Genomic DNA, 25474 nt, shown 5'->3' on the forward strand with positions numbered 1-25474 from the left:
GAAAGGGATCTCATAGGTCATCTAGCAAACCTTTTTTGTCTAAGGTGGCAAAAGAGTATGCATGCATGCGTGCGATAGCATTCATGTGCGTGCCCACACCCATAATACAATGCTCTCCCTCCATGCATGCACACAACCCCACACACTACCTCCCCCGCACATGTGCACAGGCCTCATTGAAGGCTCCAGACTTCCAGTAGGCCCATTGGGCCATTTTTCACCATTCCCAGGGTTCAGAAAGCTTTTGTAAAGCCTGGGGAGAGTGAAAATGGCAGAAAAGAAGCCCAAAATCAGATGACCAGCATACACATGTGCGCTGGAGCTGATATAGGGTAATTCCTCATGTGCCCTCAGATATGGCTTTGTGTGCCACTTGTGGCACCCATGCCATAGGTTTGCCATCACTGCCCTACACCATTTCTGATAAATGGCAGTCCAATTTCCGGTTCTGTTGGACCTCTCACAATCTCTGAAGGCAAGATGTTCCACTGGTTGATTGCTCTAGGTTGACTCCCTCTTCTTTGTGGCAACCCCTTAGATACTGGAAGATTGCTATCATAAATACACCTTTAAGCATGAAAAATAAGTCAGATTTTTCATGGGTAGGAATGGCAGATAATTTCTGAAAAGCAATTTTCCACATTCTCAACTGCACAGTTAAACACAGGATTTGAAAAGGAGGACACAGTGTGAAAGAAACTGTTACTTAGGGCTAACTAAATATATCTAAGGCTGTAAAATACACAGAAGTTTGCTGAAGGACATTATGGAGTTTTCTATGTAAATCACATAAAGATAGAACATTTATTTAGTTCGAGTATCACAGAAAAGTTGTACTGTATTTTTTTTTGAGTATATGATGCCCCCCCCCAAAAAAAAGGTGAAAATCTGGTTGCATCTTATACTCCAAATGTATCCCTACCCACAAGCTCTGCACAATGCATTTTTGGGTGGTTCCAGGCAATGGGGATCCTCACTTCCACATGGAACCAGGAAAGTGCCTTGAAATTTGGGCTTCCTCTCATAAAGGCCCAATAGAGAGGCAGCACATCAGTCCTTCTGGATCTGCTATTTCATAAACATGCTACCAGGCTTTCAAACAAGCCACTGCGGCTTGGCTGCCTCGGTTGGATCCTGATTCCCGAAGCAGCCCAGGGAAGTGCGTTGAAAGCCTTTAAAATGAAAGCATTTTCAAGTGGCAGATCCTCCTCTCTGATTGCAAAAAGGGTGCCTGAAATATGAGGATCGTAGAGGAAGTGTTTCCAGCTGGTAGATTTCCCCTCCTCCAAAATTCCTCTCTGATCCTTATGTTTCAGGCACCTTTTTTGCAATTGGAGAGGGGGATCGGCCACCTGAAAATGTTTTTGTTTAAAAGGCTCTCAAGGCAGTTCCATGGGCTACTTCGGGAATCAGGCTCCAACCGAGGCAGCACAGAGGCTTGCTGGGAAATCCGGTAGCATGTTTACAAAATGGCAGGTCCAGAAGGTCTGATGTGCTGATTGGGTCTTGCTGTAAGAAAGCCCAGCTTTCAATGCCTACGGCTATAGGTAAGAAGACCGGGGCATTTTGGGAGTGGAGCCAAATCTGTCTTCTGCCTGCATAAAAATCATACCTCAGCCCATCCACTCCAGTTAAATTCCATCCCAATTTCTGCAGGAAAAAAAAGTCAACACATGCATAATAAAACAGAAAGTCTGTTTAAAGATTTGAAGAATATGTGCTTTAAAGAAATCTCATTATTCTTTTAAGTTTTCCTAGTATTACTTGAGGAGGTTTTTATTGGGAAATTTAATTAACTTATAAAAGTAAACTGACCACTTCCATAGCAGAAATCCAAGATTTACCTTATGCAACAAAAGTGGATTCTGAAAAATATCTGCTACCAATATGTTTTTATTAATAATACAAAAACACAGAAGATTATACAATCTTATATGACTACTTGTAATTTCTTATTCACTTCACATTTCTGTAATCTTAGAAAGCAAAATTAATTTTGTTGTTAGAACAGATAAAAAGATCTATTGCTGCTCATTATCAAAATCCAAGTGGAAGTGAGGACCCCACTGATCCTGATACTGGGAGGCAGAGGCAGAATTCTTGTTTTCCTCCATCAAAATTAAGGTGTGCCTTATATTCTGGTGTGTTTATACTCTGAAAAATACAGTAGATCTGCATGTCAACCTGGTTATTTATTTATTGTATTTTTAACCTTACCACTTTTTCACCAGAAGCTTCACAAACAAGAGCCAAGGCGATGTGGTCATTAGGGTGCAGGAATACAAATTAAAACAGTCACATTATAGTCTACCCTCACTGAGTAACTTTGGGATAGTGCTTTATTTTGGTAGGAAAAAGTAGAGAAGGAAGCTCTCTGTGTACTCCTGAATGAAAGATGGGATATCAATCAATTCAAGTTAAAACAAACTGTATAAATAAATGTTGATTTCCCTCATTTTTAAATACACTGATGTAACTATGCTGTTTTAATGAGATTGATGCAGAAAATTCCATAGTGAGCTTAATAAAACCTCTGGAGGTTGCACAGCCTTAGAAATATTTTGTTAACCCTAAATAACTGTTTCTCTCACACTGTATCCTTATTTTCAACTCCTCCTTCTGAAAATTGATTTTCAGAAATCCCTAGCAGCAAATGAAAAATCTGACTTATTTTACATGCTGAAAGGTTAATTTAAACTAAACATAATCACGCCTCTCCTAATTAGCCTCCTAAATTCTAGTATAGCTGATTAAAAAAATACCTTCAAACCAACTGACACATTATGGAATCATGATTAAAAATACTAATCTTGAAGTAGCTTGCAAAATGCAAGGAAAATCTTCAAACTCAATCAAACTATTCAAACTCATTTTTTCTTCCATAATCTGCAAATGTGATTCTTGTCTGGATCAATTATATTTTTATAATAATTTTATTGAATATTATGTTTTACAATAAAACTAATACAATTTATCAATAAAGTGTAGAAAGAGGGAGAAAAGGGGGAAAATAAACCAATATCTTAATCCCCAGAAAGTATACTCATTATTAATGACTTTTCACTATCTCTTAAAAGCAAGCAACTCTCTATCCCATACCTCACCAATTTCTCTATAAATCCATTTCTAAAACCTTCTCTCTCCATATTAATCAGCAAGTCTATTTAGGGCTAGGGAAAATAACAAATAACTACTAAAAACTATACCTAGTGCATTTAATCTAACTCCTTCCTTCGATAGTTTGTACCTCTATATCTGTTTAAAAATATCTTTAAAACATCATTAACCCATTCCAGTCCAAAAACCTTTAAACATTAGCAGAAATAGCAATCTATTTATTTTCATCTTGATCCAATAAATCAATTTTATATTACCCCCCCCCAATAAACTTTAAATCCCTCAAAGTTCTAGCACCTGTCTTTTGATATTTGTTTAGTTTCATCTCCCAAAATCTTTGCCATTTTTGTCAAGGCAATTCCAATAGGAAGAAGTTGTCACAGTTCAGAGTTTTAGTGTCTCCTCTCAGAAAAGCTTTGGCAACTAAAGATTCTGGATACTTTTAAAGGGCAGCCCCATCTGCTCCAATCTGGAGGTAACCAGGACATGAATAATTCAATTCAATTCAATTTATTAGATTTGTATGCCGCCTCTCTCCGAAAACTCGGGGTGGCTCACAGAATAAGTATAAAACAAAGCATGTAGAACAAATATAATATATTAAAAAATACAACTAGAAACACTCGGTCAGACAATCCAATCTAATCCAATCACATCATACATCACATTTATTGGTCAGATGGTAAGCAGGCCCTTCTTACATGATACGAAAGGGCATTCCTACTACTGGAAAGTGGTTCCTTCTCTAGACTTCCCCAGCTAGAATAAAACCTGCCGTGTTAATTCTCTCCCACCCCTATTTTATTTATTGGATTTCTAGGATGGATGTCTAGTTATCCCCTTTACTGGCACAAAATACAAAAATAAGTATTTCATTGCTTATTACAAACTTATTACATAATATTATTTAATAGAGTATATAGTTTTGAGAAATAGATTTAAAAATGATAAATAATAGAGAAATATAAACAATGCTGTAACTGTAGAGAAAAATATTTTATATTTATTCTTATAACTGCTATAACAGAAAATAAAAAATAATTTCTTTACAATTATTTTTTCTTTATTTTGATTTTGTCTTTGCTCTTTTCTTCTTTTTTCATTTCTAAATATTGGATCTTATTAGGTTTTATTCTGTATTTACAATTTTAATAAAATTTGATTTAAAAAAAGAAAATTGTAGGGCTCTGGTAAGATCTAAGCTGCAAAAAATGGTATAGCATTGGTGGGCAATGGGAATGAATATTGTACTGTAATTCAGGGGAGGAAACTATTACAACTAGTGTTGGGCGAACCCAACGAAGTTCAGGTTTGGCAAACTCACCTGAACTTTTTATTTATTTATTTGTTTTATTTATTAGATTTGTATGCCACCCCTCTCCGTAGACTCCGTAGACTTTGCCGTGAAGTTTGGGTGAGTTTGCTGAACCCGAACGGGAACTTTTGCTTGCAGCAAGCCGCTGCAGCGTCATTTTCTGCAAAAATAAACAAGGAGGTGGGGAATTTCCCATCTCCTTTTGCTTCCTTTTATTTTTACAGAAAAGGATGCCGTTTCGGCCAGCCGGGACATTGTCTCTGTGACGTCAAAGCCCTGCCCCCGGAATCCCTTCCTGGGATTTCCCACCTCCTTTTGCTTGCAGCGCCGCAAGCAAAAGGAGGTGGGGAATCCCACGATGGGATTCCCCACTCTCCTCCCAGGCGGTGGCATTTCATGGTGTTCGGCCAAACTCAAACCCAAACTGTACCCGAACTTTCAAAAAAGTTCAGGTTCGGCATGCCAAACACTGCAAAGTTCGGCACGAACCTGAACTTTGCAGGTTCAGTTCGCCCAACACTAATAACAACACATCAACTAATTTTGAGCATTCAATAAGATAATACATACATTTACACTCATTCCTGCCTCAAATCCTTTGTACTCTTTTTCTCTGCACATCTTTCTGTGTAATTGTACTTTGGCCTTCCTCCCACCCTCCAGTAGCAGGTTCCTAGTGGTACAGTTGACACCATTACACCGGTAGAGAAAATTGAGCTGCATGTGCATCTCCGCATCTCCAGCATGTACGCGGGGGCGCCTGAGTGAGATGTTGCTTCTGCACATGTACAGAAGCAAAATCCCACTCAGACCTCCATGCACGCTGGAAATGCAGAGCTGTGCGCACAGCACACTGGTAGCAGTGGGAGCGGCAAGCCTCCCTCCCTTTTTTATTTAACAAATTTGAATGTGATTATGGGTAGCTTATAATATTTTAAAAATTTGCCATATAAATAAAACTCCAGAAAACCTCCTCCATTCATCCCCCATAGCAGCAAGACACAATCAAATCAGTCACTTGATAGGATATATTCTCAACCACTTTCCAGGTTCCCTCAAACTATCCACTGACAATCACTGCAAATTTACATTGCCCCGGAAGCGAAGTAAAGACGCTGAGACATATTGTGGATTAAATAAGGGTCATTTTATTAAATTAGCATAAATTTAAATAACATAACTTTAAATACGTAAATTTAAATATTTAAATTCAACATAACTAAGGACCTGCAGAGGCCGAAACTAACGGGGTGGAAATTCCTACCAGAAACTTCCTTGGCAACATTGGGCAAAGACTCCTTGCTGAAGCAGGTGAAGGTAGCCACCTTCACCTGGATCAAAGCCATGCCCCTTCGTCGTGTGGGAGGAGTTCACCCTCCAATCCCTGTGGGAAATTGGATCCGGTGATTCCCATAGACATCCTCTCTCCAATCCCCGAAGTTGTTCCAACCTCTAGTTCCTGGAGAGAGGCAGTCCATCACCCTTTAAAGGATGCCCAAAGGAGCATGTGCAGTCGCTTCTAATTGCCCATTTCTGCCCCTAACCTGCCAAACTCCAATGACCAGAGGGAGGCCTATACTGACATCTAAGTGCACTGCACCCCCTAAACAATCCAGTCCATACCGTCAGTGTGGAATAGGTGAAAAAACGGCTGCCTCTAAAGGGGAGGCCGCAAAAAATTCCTATTCGGCCGCGAGGCGACCTCCTTAGGACACACTGTTAATAGCGGAGGGTGGGCGGGTGTTATCTTCCAGCACGCTGTAGGCAAGGAGGAGGTCCTGCTCGAATCGCCTTTAAATAGGGCGACACAGGACCTCCCCTGCCTCCCAGAAGTTTGAGGAACCCGGAAGTTCGGGGCTCAGTAGAGCCGCGCGCAGCGTCCCCCTTGCTCCGGGGCAATTTCGGCCGGCGGTTTAAGCCGCCGGTCGTGCATTTCTCTACATTCCTGTTAATATACAAATCTCCACAAGAATCTTCTGTCATTAGCAGATTTCTGTCGCAGAAACTGTAGAAATGTCGACTATTTCCAGAGCTTTGGGCAGACGATCAATGCCTGTCAATAGTTGCTTTAAGGATAAAAAAACCCTTTACAGTAACAGTTCTAATTATGTGTTGCTGATATATTTAGTTCAGCAGCATAACATATAGTTTTCCTACTAGAAGTATGTTCAGTGTGAAAAATCTGTAGAGGTATTAAATATCATGAATATACATCTCAAGGATGGATGAAAAATGACACACAACATACCTTAATCAAACTTGGGCTCCACAGCAGTTTTAATTGCCTTCAAAGGCTTCGTATTCTGATGATACTCAGCAATTGACAAAAACAGGCATCCAGATTCAATAGTCCCATTGGCAATTAATATGCTTTGACAAACATGACAAACGCCTGATTAATGACAGGAGTGAAACAATGTAACAATCTTTGTTGAAATTCTAGACTCAATTGCTAAAATTTACATACAAAAATCAGTTGTAGAAAGGATTTTTTCCCCTTCTCATTGTCCATTAATTCGAGGTAGAGTGAGGGCGAATGGATATAGCTGAGTGTTTACTGGCCAGATGTCCTTCCTGATGCCTATGTGCTATTTTCAGCACACCCACACCCACACACACACCTATCTTTGTGACCTAGCAGAGAAATATCTTCCGCTACCTGGAATCAAACTCTCAACCTTCCGACAAGTGCCTTCATTACTAGGCGATCATGCTGCTCACATGTAGAGGTGGTAATATTACTAATAAAATTCAATATATGTGCAATGGCTTTTTTTCTGGCGTCCTCCTAAATTATGTCTAGTATGTGGCTTTCATCATATGAAACTCAGGCTGCTTATGTGCTTTTTCAATGTATCTCACGGTCAAGAACTGTTGTTTAATAAGAGGACCCATGGAGAATTTCTGCCAGACAAGACCTGGTAGATGATCTTACTTAGCGAAGGGTTTTTATATAATGGGTTTTTAACTGTTTTTTAGTATTAGATTTTGTTGTACTGTTTTACTGCTGTTGTTAGCCGCCCCGAGTCTGCAGAGAGGGGCGGCACACAAATCCAATTAATAATAATAATAATAATAATAATAATAATAATAATAATAATAATAATAATAATAATTTTCCCTTGTCGCATGTTGATTCATTCTCTTGTAGCTTATTTTTAAAATAAGAAATAGTGATATTATTATTATCCGCACAATAGGTGGATAAAAATGCCAAATCAAGTGTGAACATCTGACAATGCAGCCAGATGTTCAGACTGAATTTGGCATTTTTATCCACCTATGGAGTCATTCCCAAGAACCTAAAAAGGGACAGATGTTGTTGTTCGATAGTATTAAAGGTCTTGCCAGAAGATATTATTGTTAATTGCACATTTACATGCCTGATTTATTGCTTTTGTAATCTGTTTATAGTCACTTTCATAAAAGTAGCATAAAGCACTTGCACCTGCATGCATACAATTAGGAACATACAGTTAGGTGATGAGGAATGAATTGCTTCCTTCTCCAGTTAGGCCTACAGCTGACTCTGGCAAAGGCTCCTGTGGCTAATAGCAGGAAGAGAGCATGGTAGGCAACTGAATGTGTGAAATGCCAGCAAAATTCCTAAGTTATTCCTGTTCGATTCACATGTAAATGAAGAGGCAAGGCACAGGAACAGTTCAGCACCTTTATTGCCTATTAGATAAAACTAATACAGACTGCTGGCAGGATGCAGGGAAGCTGCTTTTAAGGGCTCCCCTGAAGCCTGCTAGCCATTGACAGCAGTTTATTTCTCCCGCTGCTAGATTAACTAATCAGCAGCAGCTATGGAAATCCATGCTCCGTACGTCAGTACATAACAATTCCCATATTTCCAACTTTACTTACCATGAGTTCTAGAGCAAGGCTTCTACTTGGCCTAGCCAAGTTGTCTCAGAGGCTCATTGCCATACCTCTCTCTGGTTTTAAGAGTCATGGCTGCCCAAGGACCTAAAACGCAGGGTAACACATCTCAGACAAGATCATGTTCTTACCCTTACCAAACCATGCTTGATTATATATATTAGGTCTACTAGTTTCCATATCTCTCACACAAAATCCAATTTCCCAGCAAGATCCAGCAAACACCATGGCTACCACCAAACCATAGATGCTCTGTGACAGCATCCCTTCCAGTTCCCAAGATGCCTGTCAGGACTTTCCTCTCTCCCCATCCATGTCCTCTGCTACTTTCAGAAGTGTCTTTCCAGATCCATGAAAATCTCTTACAGACTTCTCTTCTGCATCTTTCACATTGCTGAGGACAATCTCCAATAATTCTCTACACTGCTCACCACTCATGCTGTTTTTGCTGGCCTTTAGCTATGGTCCTGGCTTCAGAAGGCTAGGACTCCAACTCATTAGACTGGGTGCCAAACTGAGCAATGGTAAATGTATGCACTATCATTGAAACAGGCAGTCCCTTAAATCAACATCAAATAAGTGGAGAAATATGCATTTCTATTGGTAGAGGGTCCTACTTATATGCTTTGGAATATAAAACTGCTTAGATTATTATTATTATTTTATTATTATTTATTGGATTTGTATGCCGCCCCTCTCCGCAGACTCGGGGCGGCTAACAACAGTGGTAAAACAACATGAACAATCCAATTAATAAAAAGAACTAAAAAACCCTTACTATAAAAAAACCAAACATACACACAAACATACCATGCATAACTTGTAATAGCCTAGGGGGAAAGGATAACTTAACTCCCCCATGCCTGGCGACAAAGGTGGGTCTTAAGTAATTTGCGAAAGACAAGGAGGGTGGGGGCTGTTCTAATCTCTGGGGGGAGTTGGTTCCAGAGGGCCAGGGCCACCACAGAGAAGGCTCTTCCCCTGGGGCCCGCCAAACGACATTGTTTGGTCAACGGGACCCAGAGAAGGCCAACTCTGTGGGACCTTATTGGCCGCTGGGATTTGTGCGGTAGATGCTCCACTGAGTGACAGACTAAGAAGATATACCTGTTGGAAAACAAAACTTACCAGTGGAGCTCTTATGCAGTTATGTTAGCAGAACATCAACATTCTCAGATAAGGCCTGTTATATTTGTTTAAAGTATCTGTAGTACTCAACTTATAATCATTCATTTAGTGATCATTCAAAGTTACAACAGCATGGAAAAAAGTGAATTATGACTGTTTTTCACAGTTACATCTATTATAGCATCCTCATGGTCACATGACCAAAATTCAGATAATTGGCAACCTGCATGTATTTATGAAGTTGTGGTGTTCTGGGGTCAGGTGATCACCTTTTGTGGCTTTCTGACAAGCAAAGTCAATGGGGGGAGCCACATTCATTTACAATGAAATTAGTAAACACGTTTACTAACTTAACTAGTCTAGTGACTCACTTAACCACTGAAAAAAAAGGGGCAAAAAGGGTCCTAAAAAGGAGCAAAGTTTACTTAACAATTGTCTTGCTTAGCAATATAAAATTGTTCTATTGGGCTCAATTGTGGATGTAAATCGAGGATACTTGTGTTGAAAAATTCTGGTCTAAATAGATATTCTAGATACTTTATGCCAGTAATTTACATGTAACAACCTTCAAGGGTAGATGCTTTCCATAGGAGCTGAGTTACAGGAATGACAATTTTATCTTGAACTAATAAAAGTTTTAGTGCTACTTTTACTGTTTGGCAGGAGAAGGAGTGTGCGTGTGTGTGTGTGTGCGTGTGTGTGCACCAAATTACTTTTTTCCCTTTTATGACAGCTTCAGGATGCTGAGCCATTAGGAATTAATGCTAAGTATATCACACTAGTCACTTCATCAGGACAGCAGGTATCCTTTTCAAAGAGAATTTCCTCTAATGTTGTTTTTCACTAACTTTCCTTTTTCCTCTTCAAACCTAAGGCAAAAAAGAAGAGGGGGGGGGGGACTCCCAATGTCACACAAATAATGCCAGACATAGACATGCTTCATTTGGAAATGTGAATTTATGGGCTTAAAATAAATGCGTGCGCATATGTTTCAGCTGGAGATTTTAGGAAGAAAAGTTTTAACAGTAGGAAAGAGGTCATCTATAATGTATAAGGAAGCTCTCTTCTAACACTTGAATCATTTTATATTCTGTTCCACATAGATGGAAATCTTTTTCCTTTCAGATCTGCATGATTGATCTCAGTTCAGATCGTCGGCTCTCCGTCAATATGCAGAACACCCACTGATATCAATGGGAGGGCCTTATAAAAGAAGCAGAAAGAATCAGAGATTGAAATTGAGAGTAACCTAATTTCAGGTTTCCTTCTGCCTTCCCAGGCCAGAAGCAATTGTTCTTTAAACTGGAATATAACATTGGTGATACCGGGATGTCAAAGGACAAAAAGTACATTTTATTTGGTAGGGATTTTTAAAAAATCGTTTGACAGAAGCCTGAGGCCAAGGTTTATTAGGGATCAGTCTGGTCCATTTTATTGTCTGCATTAATGAGACAATAAAGTTTTTATTTTTTTTCTTTGTAAACTTATAAAAGATTAATATATTAACACTGCTTAACTATGACACACAATCATACATTCTTACTCTTGAGAATAATTACTCTATAGTAATTCAAGAGATGTTGGGGAAGACTGGAAGTTTGGTTTGCTAGTTGCAAGCCTTTCAGAAGTTATTGAAAATAGATTTCTCCTGGAGATAATTCAGAGAACAAAATTATAGACTTTTTTTGAATGATAGATATAGGATATTGAATTGCTTTATTGCATGCAATTATACATTATATGTTGTGTAAAAAAAAGTTTCTCCTGTCCAGGTGTGTCTGACTTTAGGGAATGATCTCTGTTTCCTAGCTGAGGGAATAAGAGTTATCTGAAGATGCTGCTGGGTGGGTGGTATACATGCTGTTATGTTCCCATTAAATGGTACCTATTAATCTACTTGCATTTGCATTTATATTGCTAGTTTCGCAGGAGCTGGGGCAGGAATGGGAGCTCAACCCATCATATGATGCTCGGGTCTTGAACTATCAATCTTCCAGTTGATAAGTCCAGTCTCTTAATTGCTAGGTCACCACACCTCTTCATATGTGGTATAATATATTATAATTATGTAGTATTGTACACTGCCCAGAGCCCCATTATGAGAGAGATGGGTGATTTACAAATATGAAATATAAATATTTATTTGTGATTAAATGTTATTTTCATATTCATTTAGCTGCATTAACATGCATTTCATTTATCTCACTGTATATTTCTGCTGCTGACCACCAAGATTTAGACTGAAATGGTGTATGAAGCTGAAGAACACAGGGATGAATGGGAAAAAGAGAGGGCCAAAATCCCCATTCATACATAAAATGAGAGTATTTTGAGCCACTATCGCACTACCTCTCCCATAAGGATATGTTACAGGGTTTTCCCCTCCAACACACCTGGCCTATGGAAAGAAAGAAGGAGAGGAAAGAAAGAAGGAAGGAAGGAAGGAAGAAGTGGGAGGGAGGAAAGGAGGGAGGGAGGGAGGGAAGGAGGAAGACCAAAGACCTGTCTTTTTTCTTGTTGCTAGTCCAAACATTAGGATTCCCTTGTGTCATTTAATTTATTGCTTTGGCAGAGTCCATAGAGAAAAGAGTAGGTCACCTACGTTGCTGTTTGTTTCCAAACAAAGCATGCTGAGTAAACACCAAGAGCATTGTGCGTTTTATTCTGATAGCTACCACGTTGAAGTTAGAAAGTCAACATGCACTAATATCCGACAAGTGTTCTGTGGTCTTTTCAAGTTGACAACAGTAGCAGGGGCATAATAAATCACTTGAACAAATTGTCAACTTAGTAATGTAGCCAGTGCTGGGCTGCTTCTCATTAAATCCAAGAGCAATTGAGGAAACACCACTGTTGCTGCTGAATCCAGCATTCTTAATGAGACATGCTACCATAATTATTTTGCTCCCTGACTATGCACTCTGTCATTTGGCTTGCTAAAAAAAGAGAGAGTGGCGGTGGGGAGGAACAGTACACAAAGAAGTTTAGCTAATGTTTGGCAAATTGAGGGCCTTTGAATGTTATGCCTTTTCAATATAATTTGGCGTGACCTTTGAGGGGTGGTTGGGTTTTGGACACATCTATTGTTATTAAATAATAAAGCCTGAAGTGTTTTAGTGCAACCTAAATGCAACTGGTAATTTTTTTCATTATGCCCTGAGATAGATGCCGAAATAGAGTGCTCCAAGAATGTCAGCCTCAAAATAGGGTGACTTAATAAAGTTTCTTTGACACATAAGGCACAAGCATTCTCTTATAACGTGCCACGTCCATCAGTTATTTCCAGGTTGAAAGGAAATGCCTTGGATTATCATCTTCCTATTATTTGTTTTCGGTGACACTCAAAGAAAAGGCTGGCAGAGTTTTACGTTTGCCAGATTTCCAACCTGTCATTCATTAGGCAGTTTCACAAGACTAATTAATCATGGCACTAAATATATAATTGAGTAGGCAGCAAACAAATTGGTGTCCTCCCTGTAGTATTATGGGGCTTACTTTCTCTATAAATATCCTCCAATAATTACAATTAGTGAAGAGAGTGAAATACTGCCCAAACTTTGTCTAGAAAGGGATATTTCTTGGAAGTATGGAAATATGTGTAAGATGACTGAAAACGAGTCCAGAAATTAATTGTACAGTTTTTTCAAAGTTCCCATCTAGATGTTTTAGTCTTCTGAGAATTTGGGCTCGTGCTGGAGCCCATCCTCAGGGAACTCTTCCCTATTTCCCTCTTCCCTATATGTGCTGTGCACTATTCTATGCTTCATATTTATGCAGTGCCTTCCTATTGGTTGAATGGTATGTTGGTAGTCACTGGTTTTTTTTCTAACCCCCCCAAAAAGGGGAAAATAATATGCCCCTTTAAGAGATAAAGTGGAATCCCTCCAACCACCAGCAACATTTTATTTATTATTTGCAAGCAAAGCAGACTCTGGTTTGTTAGAGAATGCCTGCAAATTTCACCCCACTAACCTTTACATGGACTTCCAAATCAGTGGTGCATATTAAGTACAGCCTCCACTTAATGAAGTTGGATCTTTATATTTTAGCACTCATTTGGAAAACCAATTAACTCCAGCTCTATTGAACAAACTCAAACAGGAAATAAATCAAGTGTTAAAACATCGGTGAAGAGCCAGACTTTCTGTAATTAGGGTACTGATGTGCCTAGGGCTGACTAGTTGTGCTGAGTATTACAGATTGACAACTTCCACTTTCCAAAGCAATTAGAATTTTTAATGCCCCCTCTCGCACAAGCGCAATAGGATTTTGATCTTAGGAAATGTGATGATTTGGCTCATGTGTGAAATCCATGTTCTTCATTCAAGAGCCTTGATTTCCAATTATATTAGGGCCCTGCTTCAACGATTAGACCAAAATATCCCAACCTATCAATATTTACTTGGATCCTGTTTTATAGAATTCCTAGGATCATAGAGGGACATGGGTAAACTAAAGGATATAAAAAAAGCTTTTTCTGGATTATGATCATTATCTACAGAGAAGGAATCATTGAAACTATGATTTGGCTTCAGATGTGCCTTCCACAAAAGATTCTATTTTCCAAAGCACCAGAGAGTAGGACCAGATGAAATAGATGGAAGATTATTAGAGAGATTCAACCTAGAACTAAAAGATTTGCAAACAAATAATCAATGGAATGACTTGCCTTCAGAAGTGATGGGTGCTTTTGTCAACTTGATGAAAGAGAACTTACTTTAGAAAGTATTCTGAAGGTGAAAACAACCTTAGATACATTAAATATCACGGGTGAAATGTGGATAACCTTCACTATCTTAAGTTAAGAAATAGCCAAAGGGGGAGTACAAATCTTTCCTTCTCTCAAAAATCCTGCAACCTCCCTGGCTTCTGACATTTCAGTTCAAGACCTCATGATGGCCTTCTCCCACTATGTCTTTTCAATAATAATGCTTCTCCATTGCTTTAGAGGAATCCTATTCATATGAAACCAGCGGAACATTTATTTCCTGGGGAAATTGGAAGACTGTTCACCAATTTCTCTGCCTTCAAATTTGACAGAGAAGGTCAGCTTGCCATTTATGCCCTATTGTAAGTTTGAGCACTAGGACATGAAATTTCCATGAAACAAGGAAGAAGCCAAGCACTTCGTAACAGGCCATCTGCAGTCCCAAAGCTTCATATAGCCTTCAGCAAAATTCCAAAGGTCCTATGCAAAAAATAAGTTCAGTCTTATAAAGGTTAACTGTCCCTTTCTTACAACATATAGCTTGAGAGTGGATGGAGGTTGTTGGAAAAAGAAAAAAAAAGAATATATATGAGAGAAATGAGACTTGTCAGAAAGGTACTTAAAGAGGGTGTCAGAGGAGGAATGTATATCTTTATTCACCTTTGGGCCTGGTTTTTTTCATTCCTTCCTTTTCTCTTCCTCTCCATGTAGCCCCAGGAGGCTTATCACTGAATATGACCCTTGAGAGAACAAAAATTATCCATTCTCTATTCCAAAGATTTCTGCTTTAGGTGCTTAGCTTTTAAAAACGAAACAATCTTTTAGAATATAGGATGTTCCTTTCAACTCTCTTCACTCTACAATGTAGTTTAAGTGAAATGTATGTTCCCACCCCACAACAAATATTGACACATGAAATCAGTACATGTAAAAAAATAGGATGCAACTTTATTACAAATGAATTTGCATTAACAGTGTATCCAAAAACTGGAATTTTAGAAGAAAAAGGCAATAGTATGAGAAAACCACCTGAAAGTCTATAAAGATGCTTATATAGAAACATTTTATCCTGAAAACATAATGTTCCAGATTTCATTCTTGCTTTAGCTCTGGCCAATGCCATTTCAAGTCTGTGACTATAAAACTATAGTTATTACCTCAGATTCTTAGATCTTAAAGACCATAGATTTTCAGGAATCCAAATTAAAGAAATCCGAGGGCAGATGTCCAATTTTTGCTTGAAAATATATAGAAAAAAGGTCACCAGTAGTGATGGGCGAACCCAATGGTGTTCGGGTTTGGCAAGTGTGGATGAATTTTATGCAAAATTCGGCCGAACCCGAACCGAAACCAAATGGGGAATCCCAGCAAGAGATTCCAGGGCTGGAGCTTTGACGTGACGTATACCGGCAGGTTGCTAAGGACGCCAAGGTGATCACTTCCTGGATTCCATGGCATCCAGGAAGTGATCCCCTTGGCATCCTTAGCAATCTGCCGGTGACGTCAAGGTTCCGCCCCCGGAATCTCTTCGTGGGAGGGATTCCACAGCTCCTTCAAAGAGAGGTCTTCACATAAAAATAAACATTGTTATTTTTACAAAAAAGGATGCCGCAGTGGCACTGCAAGCAAAGGGCGGTCCTTTCACATAAAAATAAACATGTTGGACACGGGGTGGAGATGTACAATTGGATATCATCAGCATACTGATGACACCTGAACCCATTTCCTTGGATGATCTCACCCAATGGTTTCATGTAGATATTAAATAGCAGAGGGGAGAGGACCGACCCCTGAGGAACACCACAGGGGAGAAACCTCTGACCCCCCACTAACACTAACACTGACTGCGACTGACCAGAGAGGTAGGAGGTGAACCACTATAAAATGGTGCCTCCCAACCCCTCAGCCATTGTAGGAAGATACCATGGTCGATAGTATCAAAAGCTGCTGAGAGGTCAAGAAGTGCCAGGGTAGAAGATAAACCCCTATCCTGGGCCCACCAGAGATCATCCATCAGCATGACCAAAGTAGTTTCCATGCTGTAGCAGGGCCTGAATCCTGACTGCTGAGGGCCTAGATAATCGGCTTCTTCCGAGGACTGCTGGAGCTGGAGCGACACCACCTTCTCAACAACCTTCCCCTTAAAGGGAAGGTTGGAGACTGGATGGTAGTTATTAAATACGACTGGGTCCAGGGAAGGTTTCTTGAGGAGTGAGTGCACAAGTGCCTCCTTGTAAGGAACCGTTGACAATCTCCTGGACCCAGCACTGTGTTACCTCCCTGCTGGTCAAAACCATCCAGGAGGAACACGTGTCCAGCAACCAGGTGGCGGAACCCACAACTCCAATGACCTTGTCCACTTCAACAGGTGTCACCAGGTCAAACTCCTCCCAGACAGATGGATAAAGACGGGCCCCTGTCACCTTGACTGACTCGTCAGCCGACACTGCGTTCCAATTGGAGTCAAGGTCCATCCGAATCTGAGTGATTTTATCAGCGAAAAACACATTAAAATACTCGGCACTACCCTGCAAGGGCTCTCTAACACACACACACCCTGATTTATAAGGGAGTGGGTCACCCTAAACAGGGTGACTGGAAGGGATTCTGTAGACACAATCAAGGCAGCATGATATGCACATCTTGCCACCTTGAGTGCCACTTTCTAAGTCTTAATATGAGCTCTTACAAGTATTCAAACAGACTCAGACCTACTTTTCCTCCACCACTTTTCTAGAAGTCTCTTCTGGTGTTTCCATACCCGGAATTCCTTGGTAAACCAAGGAGTTCTCCGGGGTCTAGTGTCTAATGGCGCAATGGCACAATCCAGTCAAGAGCCTCTGTCGCAGCCTTGTTCCAGGCCACAGCGAGGGACACTGTAGAACTGTGTACAAGTGAATCCGGTAAAACCCCAAGCACCTCTGAAAGCCCTCTGGGTCCATCAGGCATCTGGGGTGGAACCACTTAATCAGTTCTGCCTCCCTGTGGGGAAGGATTGGAACCTTGAAGTTAAGCCATAGCAGAAAATGATCTGACCATGACAAGGGTAGTACATCTAAGCCCGTTAATCTCAGACCATCACTCAGCTGCTCCGAGAGAAATATAATGTCGGGTACGTGCCTCCCCGTGAGTCGTACCCTGAACTACTTGGGTCAGGTCCATGGCTGCCATGGTAGCCATGAACTCCTGCTGTAACCCAGAGGATACACTGAGGGACAGCAGATTAAAGTCCCCCAAGACTATAAGTCCAGGGAACTCCACTGCCAGCCCTGCTACCTCCTCGAGCAGCGCAGGCAGGGCTGTTGACATGCAGTTGGGAGGCAGGTACATGAGCAACAAGTGCACTTGAACCCCTAGGTCTAACTTCACAAGGAGGGACTCACAACCTGCAATATCATGAGCAGCGAGTCTGCATAGGCTAAATGTCTCCTCGGCTGTAATAGCCACTCCTCCCCCCTTTCCTGGGGTTGTGGCTGGTGCCAAACCTGAAACCCAACTGGGCATATTTCAGAGAGAGGAACTCCTCCCTCTGGGCCCAGGTTTCAGTCACACATACCAGATTGGCCTCCTCCGCCAGGATCAAATCATGGATGAGGAGAGCTTTATTTATGACCAACCTGGCATTGCGTAGCAGCAGCCTGACTCCAGGGCCCGAATTACATTCATCCCCAGTACCCCGGGCTGAGATCATGGGGCTGGAACAAGGGATTGCTTTCAAGCAGCGAGCCCTCATTTGCCAGGGGCTGCCTACCCCATGGATCCTGCCATACCTGCCTCTCCCCAGTAGCACCAGAATATTCTGGCTCTCTACCACCCCAAAAATAGGCTCCCCCATCCCTCTCGCCTCTACGCCGCCAGATAGACTGCCCCTTCCATTCATATAATACATACTCTCCATCCAATCCATCTTTAAAATAAGGCCTCAGTATGTAAAAAAACAACAATAAAAACATTAATAAAATAGAGATAAAATATATATTCCATATTCAGACATACTCCATTCATTCATACACATCCTCACCATTAATTCCCTCCCACCTAAAATACAATACTTAAAATCCCAATAATTACTAAATTGATTAAAAATTAAGAAATCAAACAAGGTTTACAGATGGTAATGTGATATATATAGAGTATTTGCACAGTGACCAAAGGTTGTGAAGAGAATCTCAGTCTCAGTTCTTCAAAAAGGGTTTAAAGTTGATAGTGTCCCTTAAATGGTTCTCTTTTTCATCAGTTCTTATCTTCTCCCCTTCTTAGATCTTAAATTGATAATGGGGGAGGTTAAATACTTAACCAGTGTCTCACTTAACAGCAGAAATATTGGATTCAACTGTGGCTGTAAGTCAAGGAGCACCTGTACTAGGGAACTACCAGTAACTATTTACACCCCAAATTCAAAGTTCCAACAGCTGGGCCCCCTCATGGTCATGTAACCAAATTTTGAAGGGGTTCAGCACCTGACCCAAATTTATGGCTGTTTGCAGTGTCCCATAGCTATGGGGCCATGATTTATGACATTTTCGACATAATACAGCATTTACTTCTGGTTTCCAGCCAGACACATTAAACTTTGTTTAATGACCATGGTATTCCCTTAATGATTACTCTGTTCGTTTGCCACCATGGTATTCGCTTAACGGCCAACTCTAAAAAGGTTGTAGAATCAGGTGCCGATCATGTGATGACCCACTTAATGATCATCACAACATGTGACTGTATTGAAGACTCAATTATGGTTGCAAGTCCAGGGCTAGCTGTACCTAAATATGCCATCAGCCCCTTAAATGACGTTGTAATTGGAATTCTGTTTTATAAGGAGGACTTCCATGTGTACAGTTAAAACCATGGATAGGGAATGAGTTAATGTGCAAAGAAAATTGCTCTATATAGTCGCTGTAAAACTCAGTACTTTTTTTTCACTGTATCTTTAGAAATTAGATTTTTTTTCCTCCCCAGGTCTTAGAAACTTACTCTGCCATTTCTGGGTTCACTTTGCAGCGGTTTGGTTGATAATTGTGAAGAGCTGGAAAGGTCAATTCTGTCTGTTTTATCGGCATCACTTTATTGGGACTGCTACTCAGAGTTATTGCTGCTGGCAAAACGTTACATTTTAAAAATGTCACCCGTTTTTAGTTACGACTGTTGCAATGATTGTTTAAGAGGATTCGGATAAGAGATGGCTCCTGCAGCATAGCCTTGTTCATTTTGAATCTGAGATTAAACAGAGAGAATAGCCTGTAGTTTAATTGGCTGTTATCAAAGATGGCACTCCAGATAGGCCTTTCATCTGACTTCAGCAGGGAAGCAGGCTGGTAACATAGTAACTGATGAGATGTAAGGGTTTGAATAGTCTTCTTGAACCTGCAACCCAACTGTGCTTATAGCCTGCTAGGTATTTAATTAAGGTTCTTGTCACATTATCCGAATGCCATGCGTCTATCTGAAATTGAGGTACAGCATGGATTCATCTCCTGGCATTTGAAGTTCTTCGCCTTAGAAAGGCCAAAACAAATCTTTTCTGTCAATTCTGCATTTTATTAAGTTTGGCACTTGAATATCTCTGGGACCATTTGCTAACCTGAGAAGCTGTGTTGTTCACTACGTATCAAAGGTTCTTCTACTGCTAAAAATGGCTTTGTCTCAGGGAAGGCTAATACGAAAATCCACAACTTGAATTTTGGCTAAAATTAATTGGGTAGTTGGGAGAATTCTTTGGTTCCTTTGTTGTCTTTTAGAGGAAAGACATTGCCTTGATATACTGTGGAACGTAAGAACATAAGAAGAGCCATGCAGAATCAGGCCAAAGCCCATCGAGCCCAGCATTCTGTGTCACACAGTGGCCCACCAATTGTACATGGGGATCTTGAGTAGAAAGAGAAGGCAAAACCCTTCCTTTGCCTTGACCCCCAATGGTACTCAAGGGAATCCTGCCTGCCTCAACTAACATAGAGGTAGCACATGGACATCCATTTCAATAACCACCAATACACTTGGCATCCATGAATCTGTCTAATCCTGCCTGGAAGCTATCAAGGCTGAAAGCTGTCACGACCTCTTCTGGAAGTGAATTCCATAAACCAATGACCCTCTGGGTGAAGAAATATTTCCCTTGATTTGTCCTTACTTTCTTACCTATGAGTGCCTCGTTGTCCTAGTATTATGTGATAGAGAAAAGAATTTTTCTCTATCCACCTTTTCTATCCCATGCATGATTTTATACACTTCAATCAAGTCACCCTTTAAACGCCGTCTTTCAAGGCTGAAGAGACCAAGGTGTTGCAACTTGGTTTCATAACCAGAAGAAGGAGAGGCGAGAGGGAAGAGGCGGCTGCGGCAGCTCCTTGGAGGGGAGATTTTCTGAGTGAAAAGCCATAAGAGATTGCAAAGAAACCATAAGGAATTGCAAAGATCCTGAGGGGAGAATTCCTAACGACGGAATACTGCAGTCATCAGACCCGGAAAGCAACGGAATACCTGCAGTCATCAGAGCCGGTGAGGTTTTTTAGCGTGCTACAAATATAGCAACGTGTACCCTTTTGCACTCCCCTTCTTCCAGCTGCTCCATAACAAAACAAAGAATCTCAGAAGCCAGAATCCGAGATATAAGAATCCAGATACTTTTCTCTCCTTAACTCCAGAAAATCGCTTTCCTTCTTTCAAAGCTGAAACCTTCCGCCCCCTGTCCTATAGTCTCTCCTATATCTCATATTTCTTCTCTACTATATCCTCTATAACCTTCATTGTGCATTATTGTGTATTGGACAAAATAAATAAATAAAAATAAAATAAATAAGGGAGGTGCTCCATTTCCTTGATCATTTCCTGTTGCCCTTTTTTGCACCTTTTCCAGTTCCATTATATCCTTCTTGAGGTGAGGTGACCAGAACTGTACACAGTACTCCAAGTGTGGTCTCACCATCGATTTGTACAGAGGCAGTGGACTCTTAGTACAAGTGAAATGGTGGACTCTTAGTATAATCCATAATAATGCCTGGTTTGGGGAGATTAAGCAGCCTCGAAGATTAAAGTAATGAGTTTTTGATTAGGAATCACAGAGTGATGGAATCAAATTTCCCTGGCCTCCACATCAGATCTTTCTCCAAATCTATTTATTTCTTGGACATTGTTTACATCCATTATGGGAAAACATTCATTGTAGATAAAAGCTTAATAGTGCAATTGATGGTGTTGGAGAGGGTTTTAGTAACAACCTATTACAGGATGGCCCATATCTACATTTGGATAGGACAATGAAGACTGTTGAAGATGTCTTGTAGCACTAGCACTAGCACTAGCAACACCATCAATTGCACTATTAAGCACTTAGACTTATATGCCATTTTACAGTGCTTTACAGCCCTCTCTAAATGGTTTACAAAGTCAGCATATTGCCCCCAATAATTTGGGTCCTCATTTTACTCACTTTGGAAGGATGAAAGGCTGAGTCAACCTTGAGCCTGGTGGGATTTGAACTTCCAGATTGCAGTCAGTTGGCAGTCAGCAGAAGTAGCCTGCCATACTATACTTTGACCACTGCACCACTGAGGCTCTTGTGGTGTTGACCTTATCATTGAGATTTTAATATCTCATATTTTATTTTTTATTTCTTCAATTTATTGAAATTTTAATGGATTTGACCAAAAAAAAGTCCATTTTATTCTTGCATCTTCTCAATTGTTTCTTCCTTGTATTTCCCTTTCTCTTTTCCAACCTGGCAAGACTTCACTTTGTGTTCCAAAATCTTTTTGCAATCCTTGTCCAGCTTTAATCTTTGATCTCCACCTAACTAGGGTGAATGCCCACATGTATAGTTGTGCCATTAGCTTTCTCACGTTGTACACACTCAATGTAAATGACATACTTCTTCCTCGACTACCTTGCCAATCTGTTGTCCTTTATAATGGACAACTTGAACTTCATCATCCTTTCAGATGGGCATAGCGTGAACATTGTACTTCTGCCTCTTTAGACAGGGGTGAAGACATGATCTTCCTCTGAATGTGAGATGGAGCATTGAAGTTTGCGATTCTTGCTGCGATCCGAAGTCACAAATGGATTGAACTTCATTTTGACTGCAGCTCAATCAGCTATCTTTAATACAGTAGTCCCTCGCTATACCGCGCTTCACCTACTGCAGCTTCACTTCATCGCGGGTTTTCAAGAAATATTAATGAGAAAAATCATTCGCGGATCTTCGCTGGTTCGCGGGTTTCTGAGGAAGTCGATCGGCAGATTTAAACAGCCCGCCGAACTCGATCGGCAGGTTTTTCAAAAAAATATATCTAAAATTGTAAATACTGTATTTAAATACTGTATCTAAAATAAATACTCTGTGGGAAGGGTTTATAAACACTTAAAACAATGAAAACTTACCAAACAATTACAATATAAATACTTAAATAAGTACTATCAGTCGATAAATTCCCCATCGCGGATTTCACCTATCGTGGCCGGGTCTGGAACGTAACACCAGCGATAGGTGAGGGACTACTGTATCTCAAATTTTAACTAATTGCTTCAGTTGGTCTGTGGAGGAAAATGCACTCTTTTTCTTTTTTTAAATCAGCAAACTGGTCTATAAAAAGGTCTAGGAAGATTTCCAAATCTTCTCAGTTGCTATTATGATTTTTAAAAAATCTAAATTTGGCTATGTATAGGAAATACATAGGGTACACATTTAGAGATGTGTGGGTAATGAAGCAAAGTACACCTGGTTTATAATAGGGCTATCATGGTTTGGGTACAGGACTCTGTTTCTGATGCTGAAGAGGAAGCTCCAGAAGATCCTTTGATATTTCAGTCTCAGGAAGAATCACATGTGGAAGAGCAAACATAGAGAATCCCTGAGCATCAGGAAACATCAGAGGAGGTTGAGCTCCCAGCCCACGCATGTGATAGGTAGAGAGGAGAGCAGGACAAAGAAGGTCTATTAGACCAAAAGGTCTATGCCAAAGAGTAAATCTTCTGACTAATGACAGCCGGCTGCAGTCTATATAAGGATCTACTCTGCCTTTGTTCCTATTGTTGTACATAATGCTTGATATTCAGCTTATTTATACATGGTATGCTTGTGTGTGTGTATGTTAGTATAGGGGTTTTAAACTTTTTAATATTTTAATTAATTGGATTATATATTGGATTGTTTTTTCACTTGTTGTGAGCCGCCCCGAGTCTTCGGAAAGGGGCGGCATACAAATCCAAATAATAAATAAATAAATAATAAATTATGTGTGACATTTTGCTTTCCTGGATCTCTGACCTTGACCCAACTCTAAAACCTTGGTTTGACTCTGGATGATTCTTTAGCATGCTCTTGTTTCCAAAGCACATCTTTCAGGCAAGTCCCAGTTTTGTTCGCATTCTTGTGCTCTGTTTACATTACTTTGTTTCTGTGTGCAGGCGTGACTGAAAGTTGCAGCAGGACAGGTCTACCCATCATTTGTCTTGCCAAACAGTCTTATGTAGCCAGATAGAGGTTTTTTTTTTCAAAATTAATAAATTTACCATTGCCAAACATCATCATTACCAGGAAAAACATATTTCCCTGAAAAATATGCCTCTGGCATGTTCATATTTCTTTGACTAGTATCACTGTATCCCACTTTTAGCTATAACGATTTCTACTATTTATAGAAAGAAATTATTATTAATAATAATAATAATAATAATAATAATAATAATAATAATAATACTTGGATGCCGCCCCTCTCCGCAGACTCAGGGTGGCTCACAACAATAACAAACAATGCACAAAGAACAAATCTAATATTTAAAAAATATCTAAAAACCCAGAGATCCGATCTCCTAAATAAAACAATGATTTCCCCCCCTAGAAATGCAAAAAAAAGTCTGAAGTGACATTCCAGAATTCATGCTCATTTGTTTTCAAATAAAATATTTTACATTTTTGGAAGGAATGAATATTAATTTAAATAAGAGCATAAAGTAACTTTATTTCCTTACTTTAATATTTTAGAGGATAAAACAAATTGTATTTGTGGCCAAGCATCCGCAAAAGCCTTTTTGGCAATAATTTTGTGTGTTGCTGCTAGACCACTATCTTCTTTATTTTTGTTCTTATTTTTCTTTTTATTGTTTTATCTCTGATTATTCATTTTGTATTTATTGTCATTACACTTGACCCGTCCAGAGCTGTCTGGAGTCAGGTGGTGCATAAATTGATTAAATCAAATCAAATCAAATTATATTCACTCACCCAAAATAAACACACAGTTTTCTTTTTAAAAAGTAGACCTAACCACTGTTTTACTATATTATTATTATTATTATTATTATTATTATTATTATTATTATTATTACTATTATTATTATTATTATTTATTAGATTTGTATGCTGCCCCTCTCTGTAGACTCGTATATCATGTTCTATTGTTTAAATACTTCTATCCAACCCAGCTGCAACATTGCAGAGGACTGTACTGAGTTAAGACAAAAGAGGATAGATGAGTAAATTCATTTCAGACATTTATTTTTCCACATTAAAATGTGTGTGTGTGTGTGTGTGTGTGTGTGTGCATGTGTGAAAGAAAGAGGGAGAGAAGGAAGAGAGAGAGACATTTAGAAGCTGATTTTATACTATTTTGGCATGACTATATTCTTATTTAAAATGTTGCGTGAGATTATGGCAAAGGAAGGAGAAGAGAATGAATGGATGCTTCCCCATTGATCCCTCTACACTAGCCTACTATGTTGTTGTCTGCAAATATGTTGTAAGTGCATTTAGTGTCATCTTAGTTTCTTTGCACACTTCACTGATAATATAGAGTGAAATCACAGAATCAGTAGGAGTGCATTTCTTTGCCTCTCCTCCATGCATCATTTTTCAGAATGTCTGAAGGAGGTTTTAGTCTTTCATGTATTCATTATACCTTTCAACAGGTTGAGTTGTTTTCTCTACCTCTTTATGGAAATCACGCTTGTATTATCTTTTCTGGAGTTTGTGGTATAACTTTAATATACCTTGAGAAACAATCACTGGTTTTTTTAATGATATTTATTATTTATTTACTAAGTTCTTGTTTGTTTGCTAGATTTCTACTCTATTTTCTTTCTAGGAAATTAAGCACCTTCCTGGGGAGTGTCTTGTGTTGTATCCTGATTGCTGTGATGTATGTTGAACTAAGAGACACCGAGGGGACCAAAATCATCAGGTCCATGGCTGACAGTGGACTTCAGTTTAAACTCCTGCAAAACATAGCATTGGCTCTCTATATCTTTCGAAACACCATAACTATGAATTAACTTCTTTTGAGCTCAATCAATTTTGTTTCAGTTGATGGGGGAAAGTGCTGTAGCCT

The 25474-nt window shown here is 39.7% G+C and overlaps 1 protein-coding gene and 1 pseudogene across 1 annotated transcript in view; both read right to left on the reverse strand.

The window, feature by feature from the left end:
* The window catches only part of KHDRBS2 (KH RNA binding domain containing, signal transduction associated 2), a 472630-nt gene that overhangs the window by 80889 nt on the left and 366267 nt on the right, over window positions 1-25474 (reverse strand). The window lies entirely within an intron of this gene.
* On the reverse strand, window positions 21810-22241 carry LOC139156886 (large ribosomal subunit protein uL24-like; annotated as a pseudogene).

This window comes from Erythrolamprus reginae, chromosome 1, assembly GCF_031021105.1.
Source record: "Erythrolamprus reginae isolate rEryReg1 chromosome 1, rEryReg1.hap1, whole genome shotgun sequence".
Taxonomy (NCBI): Eukaryota; Metazoa; Chordata; class Lepidosauria; order Squamata; family Dipsadidae; genus Erythrolamprus; species Erythrolamprus reginae.